General features: G+C 33.4%; 1 long non-coding RNA gene across 1 annotated transcript in view; it reads right to left on the bottom strand.

Moving 5' to 3' along the window:
* LOC112439842 (uncharacterized) overlaps positions 1-13017 on the bottom strand; it is an 84838-nt gene that overhangs the window by 59620 nt on the left and 12201 nt on the right. The window contains exon 2 of the long non-coding RNA XR_008955594.1: positions 1426-1455. This is a non-coding gene — a long non-coding RNA (uncharacterized LOC112439842). The remainder of the gene's footprint in view (positions 1-1425; positions 1456-13017) is intronic.

The following is a 13017-nucleotide window of genomic DNA, read 5'->3' as shown; positions in this document are numbered from 1 at the left end:
GAATACCCACATATGTCACTGGGATATTTCAGATCACCAGAGATCGTTTTTTAATCCTTTAGAGAATTTGGTGCTTGTTGGTATTATAAATTTGATAACAAAATATAAGCTTACTGAATAAGAATCATTTTAATTGTATTAATATGTTAATAATCATGTTAATCATTTTGATTAGCAATTGTGTTAATGCAAAATTAATATTATTTTAGGAAAAATTAATCATATATACTTCTTATTTCTAGTTACACAAAGAACTGGTCCTCAGGACAAAAGGGTGTCTAAGTTCAACACAAGAGTTCAACAAGAATCATAAAATGATGGCTGCATAGCAAGCATAAATAGCAGATTCATATGGAAGAATCAGTAGAATTTTTTACAGTTTGGATGCTCTTAGGCATCTTAATGATTATTTAACGATTAGAAAAAGGGGCAAAGAGAAGAAATCATGGATAGGGAAGTGGGAAACAGCATTAAGCTATTTTGAACAATTGATGAAGTGTGAGAAAATATAATCTGTTAGATCTCAATGCTTAAGACATTCTCTGAGTGATATTGATAAAAGGCTTTTGTGATAGATAGATTGAATTGGCCTGATTGTGCAGAATGTAAACATAATATTAAAATTAATATTAATATTTAAAATATTAAAAGTTAAAAATAATATTAAAATCTTTCAAACTGATTTTCTATTCTCAGGATAAAAATAATAACAAAATATATAAAAATATATAAAGTAATGTAACTATTATATATGTTTAATTATAAATATAATAGTATGGCTGACATATTTGCAAGTGGGAGATAGAAAATAATGGGGAACATAAGGCTTCCACTACCTTACTGAACAGCAATCAAAGAGTAAGTTTTAAATTTTGTAGATAATAAAGCAGATATTTTGTTTTAAAAGTAAACAGCTTATTAATAATCTTTGTGATCAAATAAAAGTCAAGGGGTGAATTAAAATTAAAGGCATACCATAAAATTTGTGAAGGGAAGGTGGAAGAAGATGGTTTCTCAGTATAGTTCTTTGTCTTTTATTGAGGGAAGACATTAAATATCATTTCATATTTTAGGAAGAAATCATGGTACAATAATATATTTGAGAATTCTATAACAAAAAATCATAATATAGCCATGTGTTGCTTAATGACGGGAATATGTTCTGATAGATGTCTTCTTTGGCGATTTTGTCACTGTAGAGTAAAATTACACAAACTAGATAGGAGAGCCTATTACACACCTAAGCTATACAGCATAGCCTATTGCTCCTAAGCTACAAATTTGTACAGCAGACTACAGTATTAAATACTGTAGGCAATTATAATACAATTGTGAGTATTTGTACATCTAAAAATATCTAAATCTAGAAAAGGTACAGTAAAAATATGGTATAAAAAATACGATACACCTGTATAGGATACTTACCAGGAATGAAGCTTGCAGGACTGGAGGTTGCTGTGGGTGAGACATTGAATGAGTGGTGAGTAAATATGAAGGCCCAGGCATTACTGTCTACTTTATAAATACTGTACATGGAGTCAACATTAAATTTATTTAGAAATTTTTCTTTCTTCAATAATAAATTAATCTTAGTTTACTATAACATTTTTTCTTTATAAACTTTTTATTTTTAATCTTTGACTTTTGTAATAACATCCTAAAACACACATTGTACAGCTTTACAAAAATATTTTATTTTTTATATCCTTATTATTTTTGTATTTGTAACATTTTTATATATTTTTAATATTTAAACTTTTTTGTTAAAAACTAAGATACAAAAATACACATTTACCTCAGCCTAATCAGGGTCAGGATTATCAATATTACTGTCTTCAACCTCCACATCTTGTTTCCCAGGAAAATATTCAAGGGCAATAACATGCATAAAGCTGTCATATTTTATGACAACAATGCCTTCTTCTGGAATATCTCCTGAAGGGCCTGCCTGAGGCTGATTTACAGTTAATGTTTTTTATAAGCAGAAAAGTATAACTTTTCAAAGTTTTACTCTAAAATAATGATAGAAAGTATAGCATAATAAATATATAAACAAGTAACGGTCATTTATTGTCATTATCAAGTATTATGTAATGTACGCAATTACATGTGCTATAATTTTATACAACTGGCAGTGCAGTAGGTTTGTTTACAGCAGCATTGTCACAAACATGTGAGTAATGCATTGAACTGATATGTCAGAATGGCTACAATGTCAGTAGATGATAAGAATTTTTCAGCTCCATTATTATCTTATGGGACCACTGTCCTATATGTGGTCTGTTGTTAATTGAAATGTTGTTATACAGCACATGACTGCACCTAAAAAAATAAATGATGACCATGCCAGAGAGTGGCAAGTGTATTAGGAAGAAAAAAGTGGATATTTGCGTACAATAAACATATACAATTTTGATTTGTCAATTTAAAAATTCAATTAAAAAAGAACAGAGTTGATGAGGGATAAAAAGTTTAATTAAAAATGGGCAAAGGATGTGAACAGGCATTTCTTAAAAGAATACATACCAGTGGCCAACAAACATATGAAAAAATTACTTAACATCACTAATCAGCATAGAAATGCAGATCAAAACCACAATTTGATACCATCTTACACAAATCAGAATGGCAATTATTAAAAAGTCAAAAAACAACAAAAGTTGGTGAAACTGTAAAGAAAAAGGAATACTTGTAGACTGCTAGTGGAAATAAACTAGTTCATCAACTGTGGAAAGCAGTTTAGAGATTTCTCAAAGAATTTAAAACAGAACTACCATTGAACTCAGCAATCTCGTTACTGGGTATATACTCAAAGGAAAATAATTCATTCTATCAAAAAGACACATGCATCCTCATGTTCATTGCAGTGTTATTCACAATAGCAAATACATAATGTCAACCTAGGTACCCATGAACAGTGGACTGGACGAAAAAGAAATCTGGTACATGTACACCATGGAATACTATGCAGCCATTAAAAATAATGAAATCACATTTTTTGCAGCAACATGGATGAAGCTGGAGGACATTATCTTAAGCAAGCTACTTCAAGAACAGAAAGCCAAATACCATGTTCTTACTTATAAGTGCGAGCAAAATGATTAATACATATTAGTGTAAAGATGTGAAAAATAGAGACTGGGGACCACTAGATGAAGCAGGAGAAGGGGTAATTGGGCAGAAGAATCACCTGTTAAGAACTATGCCTAGTGCGTGTGTGACGGGATCAGTGGAACAAACCACAAGCCTCAGTGCCACACAATTTGTCTATGTAACAAACACATATGTGTACCCTTTAATCTATAATAAAAGTTGAAATTATATGTTTAAAAATATGTACAGAGTAGAATGGAGGTTACCAGAGGCTGGAGGGTAGAGAGATTTAGGAAAATCAAGGTATACAACATTTCAGTTAGATAGAAGGAATAAGCTCAGGAGATCCATTGTACCTCATGGTGATTATAGTAAATACCAACATATTGTATACTTGAATATTGCTAAGAGGGTAGATTTTTTAAGTGTTCTCACCAAAAAAATTTTAAGTATGCAAGGTAGTATGTTAATTAGTTTGATTTAGTTATTCCACAATGTATACAATTATCAAAGCATCATGTTATATACTAGAAATATAAATATATTTTTGTCAGTAACTAAATACATATCAATGGGCATTTGAGGCAAATGGCATATTTAGTGGCATGCCAAATGAAAAGTAAAAGCAGTGTTGCTTATCTATATCTAGATATTTTAGGAATTTGTCCTTTACCTGTAAATTTAAAATTAGAAGATCTATAGGAAAATTCCATTTAATTTTTGGTATTGGTGATTTTAGCTGTCTATATTTTATTTATCAGTATTACCAGTAGTTTATTATCTTGTGAATCTCTTATGTTGTGTATAAATTTGCTTTGAAAATCCTTACATTTTAATTTAATAATTTTCATTCTTGTGCTGAGTCTAGAATCTTGATTTTTATATAGATCTGTTTATTTTATGTCAAGTCTAAATATACACTCAGGACACCCATTGTATGTCATAGTGACTATAGTTAAAAACAACATATTGCATATGTATATTTATGTTTATTAATTGATTACTTAAATAATATTTAAATATTCATATATTTTATTTTATCATTTTAATCACTTTAATTATTGCTAACCTTCCAACTCCTAACTGAATCACATTAAATACATTATTGTTTTATCCGCTAACTCCCATATTTACATCAACTGCAGGTCTGCTTGTTTTTTTTTTATTGTATTGTTCTTCCGTAATATAATTTCTGTCTCTTAGTTTGCCTAGTGTGTGTTTACTAATTGGATGTTAGAAAGTATATTTCTTCCCATTTAATTTTAAATTTAATTTAATTTAATTTTAAGTCCACATGCAGGATGTGCAGGTTTGTGACGTAGGTAATCGTGTGACATGGTGATTTGCTGCATCTATCAACCCACCACTTACATATTAAGCCCAGCATGTATTAGCTATTTTTCCAGATGCTCTCCCTCCTCCTACCCGCTATAACAGGCCGCAGTGTGTGATGTTCCCCTCCCTGTGTCTGTGTGTTCACATGGTTCAGCTCCCACTTATAAGTGAGAACATGTTGTGTTTGGTTTTCTGTTCCTGTGTTAGTTTGCTGAGGATAATGGCTTCTAGCTCCATCCATGCCCCTGCAAAGGACATGATCTTGTTCCTTTTTATGGCTGCATGGTATTCCATGGTGCTCCAACAAACAAATGAAAAAAAGCTCAACATCACTGATCATTTGAGAAATGCAAATCAAAACCAAAATGAGACACCATCTCATGCCAGTCAGAAGGGTGATTATTAAAATGTCAATGAACAACAGATGCTGGCAAGGTTGCAGACAAATAGGAACACTTTTACACTGTTGATGGGAGTGTAAATTAGTTCAACCATTGTGGATGACAGTGTGGTGATTTCTCAAATACCTAGAACCAGAAATACCATTTGACCCAGAATTGCATTACTGAGTATATCCAAAGAAATATAAATCATTCTATCATAAATATAAATGCACGCCTGTGTTCATTGCAGTACTATTCACAACAGCAAAGACATGGAATCAACCCAAATGGCCCATCAGTGGTAGACAGGGTGAATAAAATGTGGCCCATTTTTCTTCTGTTATGCAGACAGACTAAGGACTGATTACCTTGATCCAACTGGGGATAGAGTTCATTCAAATATAGATCGTAACTCTGGGAAGTTTCTGTCAACTCCTTTTGCCTCTGTTCCTAGGGCATAGCTCTCATGACCTTTCACTAAGATGTATGTATATTTATTGTCCACATTTTTCCCACCCCTGGCTAGTCCTGAATTCTAACACTTGTTTCCTCAGAACAGCTAGATCGCTAGCAGCCTACTATTTGCTGTAATTATCAGTAGCTCCCTACATAGTTGCTTCTCCTCCTATCCCATGAAACTTCATAATTAGCCACAGCCCTATGGGGAGAATCAGCCAAAGCAGGTTGTTATTCATTACTTTTTCTCAGGCTCTTGTCCCTCCTAGGGTCAATTTTGTCAATTTCTATCTTTCATCAATTTCTGTTTTCATTAGGCCACAAAATACTTTGCTAGCTAACTTGCCCCCTCTTCAGTTCTCTTCGAGGACAAAACATTAATTCTCAGCCTTTTATATTGTGTCATCATTTGGCAAATGCCAACAGAGAACCTAAAGTTTCAAAAAGTGGGCGTTATCAAAAAGGAATTACAGTCAGTGAAAAAAGTTCAATCCCTAAAGGATACATACTGTTTGATTCCTTTTAATCATACTTTCAAAATAACAAAATTTTTGTGAAGATCAGTTGATGCCATAGGTTAAGGATGTTGGAGGGTGAGTGTGGCAATAGAATAAAAGAAAGAGGGAGACTTTTATTAGTGGAATTGCTTTGTATTTTGATTGTGGTGGTGGTTACATGAACATACACGTGATGAAATTACATAGGACAATACATACACATTTGTGTGTACAAAAGATTACATGTGAATTTATGAAGTTTGAATAAACTCTATGTATTCTGCTAGTGGGAGTTTTCTGGTTATATTGTTTTATAATTATGCAAGATGTTACCATTTGGAGAAACCGGGTGAAAAGTACATATGACATCTCTATATTTTTTGCAACTTCTTGTGAATCTATATTTACTTCAAAATTTAAAGTTTTCTTAAAAGTAGCATCCTCATCTCATCCTATTAACAGTCTTTACTGGTTATTTTCCATATAAATGCTCTTTAAATTATATTTAGATATGGAAGTAATTTTTGTTGAATTTAATTGTTTTCATTTTTCTACTAAAGTTCACAGTATCATCCAATGTTGAATAAATGGATTGCTCTATTGTTAATATTTGTGTCTTTTAAAGTATTATTATATTAACTGGATCCTCTGTGAATCTATTTCTATTTCATCTGGTAATCTATATATTTACTTATCTCATCTATCATCAAATAGTTATCTATCTAGTAGCTAGTTTTCAATAATCTTGTAAAATGTGGAGATTACTGAATGACAGTGACTTTCTCCAGAGCTTACAATCATAGTATGGGCAGTATCATCTCTTGGGGTGTGAACAAATTCCTTAGATATTAGAATGGTTTGTGGCTCTTGAATGCTCACCCCTACCAAATTAAATATTATTCCTTTTAGGTATTAATTTCATGAAGAGAGTGTAATTAGCAAAAATATATTTTAAATGCTTATTGGAATGTTGATAACGAAGAAAAATTGAGAAACACTGCTCTAGAGAAGAGCTATGTTTGCTATTGTCAGGCAGCTAACAAGAGCAGGGCTCTCAAAATGCGGTTGGCAACCTATGGGGAAGCAGATATTTGTCAAGAGGGCCACTAGGCTCAAATGATTGTCACAATACTACCAAGATGGATTTTAACATTTTACACTCATTCTCTCATGAGTGTACAGTGGCATTTTCTTTAAACTACATGAAATGTGATTCCACAACGTATCAAATGCAGAAGCAAATATAGTCTATCAGTCATCTATTACACCAGACTTTAAAGATATTTCAACCAATGTAAAATAATGCAGTGCTTTTCACTTGTGATTTTTGAAAATGTTTTTTGAAAACGTTTTTCTTAATAAAGTATGTTATCTACGTTAACATGTGGTGGGTTTCTTGTTATGTGTACATAAATTTACTATAGTTTTAAAATTCTGTTTTAGTTTCTAATATTATAAATGTTAATAGATATCTATCACATAAGAAAAACTCTTTGGTGTACTAAGCAATGTTTAAGAGAATAAAATACATCCTTTCGTTGAGGGGCAAACACCTAGATGAATGATGGCTTGATGACTTTGATGCACTTAATAATGTACTCATCTATTTTGAGAGTCACTGAGGTAGCTAAAGTAGCAATTTCAGACCAACTATATCCAGTCAGAAATTCTATTCTCATGAAATTTTTATTTTGTCCTAGAAAAGATGACTATTTCAGGTTCACATTCACTCCCAGAGTATTACCTTTCAGAGTTTCAGCTGAAAGTTGAGGAAGTGTAATGGGACTCTACCTATTTGATGGATCCTGATCTCCTGTTTTGCCCTGATGGTTCTACCAAATCATCTGTTTATGCCTCAAAATCTTACTGCTCTTGAATTTGGAAAGAAGTAACTCTAAAATGGTGATCTCATCTGATATCGTTTGGCTGTGTCCCCACCCAAATCTCATCTTGAATTGTAGCTTCCATAATTTATGCATGTTGTGGGAGGGACCTGGTGGGAGATAATTGAATCATAGGGGCGGTTTCTTCCATACCATTCTTGTGGTGTGAATAAGTCTCATGAAAGCTCATGGTTTTATAAGGGGTTTCCCCTTTCGCTTGTCTCTCATTCTCTCTTTGCATGCTGCCACGGAAGACGTGGATTTTTTCTTCATCTTCTACTATAATTGTGAGGCTTCCCCAGTCACGTGGAACTGTGAGTCAATTAAACCTGCTTTACTTTATAAATTACCCAGTCTTGAGTATGTCTTTATTAGCAGTGTGAGAACAGACTAATACACTATCTATCTAGGGCTCTCTTCTATTTGAAATCTTAGTCCCACGTTTTGTTTAGCTTAATGCTAAACAAAATGATATGGTTTCAAAAAAGAAACAGCTGAATTTGAATTATAAATAATATGGTTTCAAAACAGAAAAAAAATCTGCTTTTACATTTTAAAATGACAAATTTTACTTCAACAATTTAATTAAATTATTAATACTAATTTTAAAACATTTCATAATTTTTTTACCCAGAAAAAATATTACTTCATGGAATATTTGGTTTTCTATTGGAAAAAGCTATAACGAACCAAAAATAATATGAACAAAAAAATACAAAATAAATATATTTAATAAGTTTCCAGCCACTGTTTTAAAACTTTTGCCTATAACTTGTCATATAATTTTCTCAAAGGTATTGTTATTTGTCCTTACAGATTAAAAATATGTATATTGAAACACCTGAAAAAGTCTAAGCATTCCCCTCTTTTTGTCCTCCCTCTTCTGCCTGAATAGACTCTCTGCTCATGGTCTATCATTAAGTTCTACTATTCTTAAATAATAAATGTCTATCTCACTCGATCTACCTCTCTCATTTAAAAAGCAAGAGAACAATTTTCTCTTGAAAGGTTAGTTCAGTGAAAAGGAGCTTACATAAAAATGCACACAATTTGTTAATGCTAGCAAATTTCAGTTGAAGAGATAAACACACAGATAAATGATGGTTTGATGACTTTGATGCATTTAATATTTCACTCACCTAGTAACACTTTACTCATGCTGATTCAAGTCTTAGAGTTTGCAATTCTATAATCATGTTAAGATAAAATTAATTAGAATGAAATAATACCTATTCTTTTTCTCACAACACACATGCAACTAAGTAAGCTTTATCAAATGAAGTTCAACAATATTTTCTTAATAACATACACAAAGACATATTCCAGCAACACCTAAGGAGCGCTTTTCCAATGTAATAAGGGAATTACAATATAGATATCTACATTATAAATATTTCAAAAGTAAATAAGAAAGAAATTATTCATAAGCAGGTGGAGAAAAGTAGAATAAGAAAAGGATGGATTGACTTGTTAAGCTCTTCTCCATCCTTAATTCCTCTACCATATGCTTGTGGAAAGGAGAGAGAATTCTAGAGACTGAGGGAATATTACATGAAGGGCAGCAACAAATTTAGAGGCTCAAAAAATAGATGTGTTTATTTTTAATAAGTATTACATATATATAAGCTACATATTATTAAAGATGATTTTTATAATCATCAAAATTCATCCTGAATAAGACTATGCATAAACATGTTTTTATAAATGAGTGAATACATTTTAAAAGGAATAACACAGACACACAATATATTACAAGATACACTTCATGCAGAGATTATCATTTTACTTTGGGATACAGGTGCAGAATGTGCAGGTGTGTTACATAGGTATACATGTGCCATGGTGGCTTGCTGCACTTATTGACCCGTCCCCTAGATTCCCTCCACTCAGCCCCCAAACCCCAACAGGCTCTGCTGTCTGTTGTTCCCCTCCCTGTGTCCATGTGTTCTCATTGTTCAACTCTCACTTATAAGCGAGAACATGTCTTCTTTGGTTTTCTGTTCCTGTGTTACTTTGCAGAGGATGATGGCTTCCAGCTTTATCCATGTCCCTGCAAAGGACATGATCTCATTTGTTTTTATGGCTGCATAGTATTCCATGGTGTATATGTACCATATTTTCTTTTTCCAGTCTGTCATTGATGGACTTTTGGGTTGGTTTCACGTCTTTGTTATTGTAAATAGAGCTTCAATAAACATACATGTGCATGTGTCTTTATAGTAGAATGATTTATATTCTTTGGGGTATATACCCAGTAATGGAATTGCTGGGTCAAATGGTATTTCTGGTTCTAGACCTTTGAAGAATCACCACACTGCCTTTCACAATGGTTGAGCTAATTTACATTCCCACCAACAATGTAAAGCGTTCTTATTTCTCTGTAGCCTTCCAACATCTATTGTTTCTTGACATTTTAATAATTGACATTCTGCTTGTCATGAAATTGTGTCTAATTTTGGTTTTGATTTGCATTTCTCTAATAATCAGTGATGTTGAGCTTTTCTAATGTTTTTTGGCCACATAAATGTCTTATTTTAAGAAATGTCTTTGCCCAGTTTTCAATGGGATTGTTTGTTTGTTACTTGTAAATTTGTTTAAGTTCCTTGTAGATTGTGGATATTAGAGCTTTGTCGGATGGGTAGATTGCAAAAAATTTCTTCCATTCTGTAGGTTGCCTGTTCACTCTGATGACAGTTTATTTTGCTGTGCAGAAGCTCTGTATTAGATCTCATTTGTTAATTGTGGCTTTTGATGCAATTGCTTTTGGCGTTTTCGTCATGAAGTCTTTGCCCATGCCCATGTCTTGAATGTTATTGCCTAGGTTTTCTTCTCGGGTTTTTATGATTTTGGGTTTTACATTTAAGTCTTTAACTCATCTTGAGTTAATTTTTGTATAATGTGTAAGGAAGAGATCCAGTTTCAGTTTTCTGCATATGGCTAGCTTGTTTTCTCAGCACCATTTATTGAATAGGAAATCCTTTCCCTATTGCTTCTTTTTGTCAGGTTTGTCAAAGATCAGATGGTTGTAGATGTGTGGTGTCATTTCTGAGGTCTCTGTTCTGTTCCATTTATCTATATATCTGTTTTTGTAGTAGTACCGTGGTGTTTTGGTTACTGTAGCCTTGTAGCATAGTTTGAAATCAGGAGTGATGCCTCCGGCTTTGTTCTTTTTGCTTAGGATCGTCTTGGCTATACAGGCTCTTCTTTGGTTCCATATGAAATTTAAAGTAGTTGTTTGAATTCTATGAAGAATGTCAATGGTAGTTTGATGGGAATAGCATTAAACCTATAAATTACTTTGGGCAGTATGGCCATTTTCATGATATTGATTCTTCCTATACATGAGCCTGGAATGCTTTTCCATTTGTTTGTGTCCTCTCTTATTTCCTTGAGCAGTTGTTTGTAGTTCTTCTTGAAGAGGTCCTTCACATCTTTTGTTAGCTGTATTCCTAGGTATTTTATTCTCTTTGTAACAATTGTGAATGGGAGTTCATTCATGAGTTGGCTCTGTGTTTGTCTATTGTTAGTGTAAAGGAATGCTTGTGACTTTTGCACATTGATTTTGGATCCTGAGACTTTGCTGAAGTTGCTTATCAGCTTAAGGAGTTTTGGGGCTGAAACAATGGGGTATTCTAAATATAGAATTATGTCATTTGCAAAGAGAGACAATTTGACTTCCTCTCTTTCTATTTGCATATGCTTTCTTTCTTTTTTTTTTCTTTTTTCTTTTTTTTTTGCCTGATTGCCCTAGTCAGAACTTCCAATACTATGTTTCACAGGAATGGTGAGAGAGAAGGCATCCTTGTCTTTCACTGGTGTTGGAAGGGAATGCTTCCAGCTTTTGCCCATTCAATATGATATTGGGTGTGGGCTTGTCTTGAATATCTCTTATTATTTTGAGATATGTTCCATCAATACCTGGTTTATTGAGAGTTTTTAACATGAAGGGATGTTGAATTATATCAAAGGCTTTTTCTGCATCTATTGAGATAATCATGTGGTTTTTGTCTTTGGTTCTGTTTATGTGACGGATTACATTTACTGATTTGCATATGTTGAACCAAACTTGCATCCCAGGGATGAAGCCAACTTGATTGTGGTGGACAAGTTTTTTGATGTGCTGTTGTATTTGGTTTGCCAGTATTTTATTGAGGATTTTCGCATCGATGTTCATCAGGGATATTGGCCTGAAGTTTTCCCTTTTTTGTTGTGTTTCTGCCAGGTTTTGGTATCAGGACGACGGTGGTTTCATAAAATGAGTTAGGAGGCCTGGTGCGGTGGCTCACACCTGTAATCCCAGCAATTTGAGAAGCCGAGGCAGGTGGATCATGAGGTCAGGAGTTCGAGACCAGCCTGGCCAGCATGGTGAAAACCCTGTCTCTACTAAAAATACAAAAACTTAGCCAGGCATGGTGGCACGCACCTGTAGTCCCAACTACTCAGGAGGCTGAGACAGGAGAATTGCTTGAACCCAGCAGGTGGAGGTTGCTGTGAGCCAAGATTGCACCACTGCACTCCAGCCTGGGTGACAGAGTGAGACTCCACCTCAATAAATAAATAAATAAATAAGTAAAATGAGTTAGGGTTAGGGAGGAGTCCCTCCTTTTAGTGTTTGAAATAGTTTCAGAAGGAATGGTACCAGCTCCTCTTTGTACTTCTGTTAGTATTTGACTGTCAATCCATCTGGTTCTGGGCTTTTTTTTTTTTTTTTTTGGTTGGTAGACTATTAATTACTGCCTCAATTTCAGGGGTTATATTGGTCTGTTTAGGGATTCGACTACTTCCTGGTTTAGTTTTGGGAAGATGTATGCATCCAGGAATTTATACATTACTTCTAGATTTTTTAGTTTATTTGTGTAGGGGTGTTTATAGTTTTCTCTGACGATAGTTTGTATTTCTGTGGGGTCAGTTGTGATATCCCCTTCATCATCTTTTTATTGTGTCTATTTGGTTCTTCTCTCTTTTCTTCTTTATTATTCTTCTAGCAGTCTATTTTGTTAATTTAAAAAAAAAAAACAGCTCCAGGATTCATTGATTTTTTGGAAAGTTTTTCATGTCTCTATCTCCTTCAATTCTGCTTTGATTTTAGATATTTCTTGTCTTCTTCTAGCTTTGGATTAGTTATCTCTTACTTCTCTAGCTCCTTTCATTGTGTTGTTAGGGTGTTGATTTGAGACTATTCTAGCTTTCAGATGTGGGCACTTTAGTGCTATAAATTTCCATCTTAACACTGCTTTAGCTGTATCCCAGAGATTCTGGTACGTTGTCTCTTTGCTCTCATTGGTTTCAAACAACTTCTTGATTTCTGCCTTAATTTCATTATTTACTTAGGAGTCATTCAGGAGCAGCTTGTTCAATTTCCATGTAATT

Source organism: Pan paniscus, chromosome 4 (genome assembly GCF_029289425.2).
Source record: "Pan paniscus chromosome 4, NHGRI_mPanPan1-v2.0_pri, whole genome shotgun sequence".
Taxonomy (NCBI): domain Eukaryota; kingdom Metazoa; phylum Chordata; class Mammalia; order Primates; family Hominidae; genus Pan; species Pan paniscus.
The sequence above is the reverse complement of the archived record's forward strand: the minus strand, read 5'-3'. Positions and strand labels throughout refer to the sequence as shown.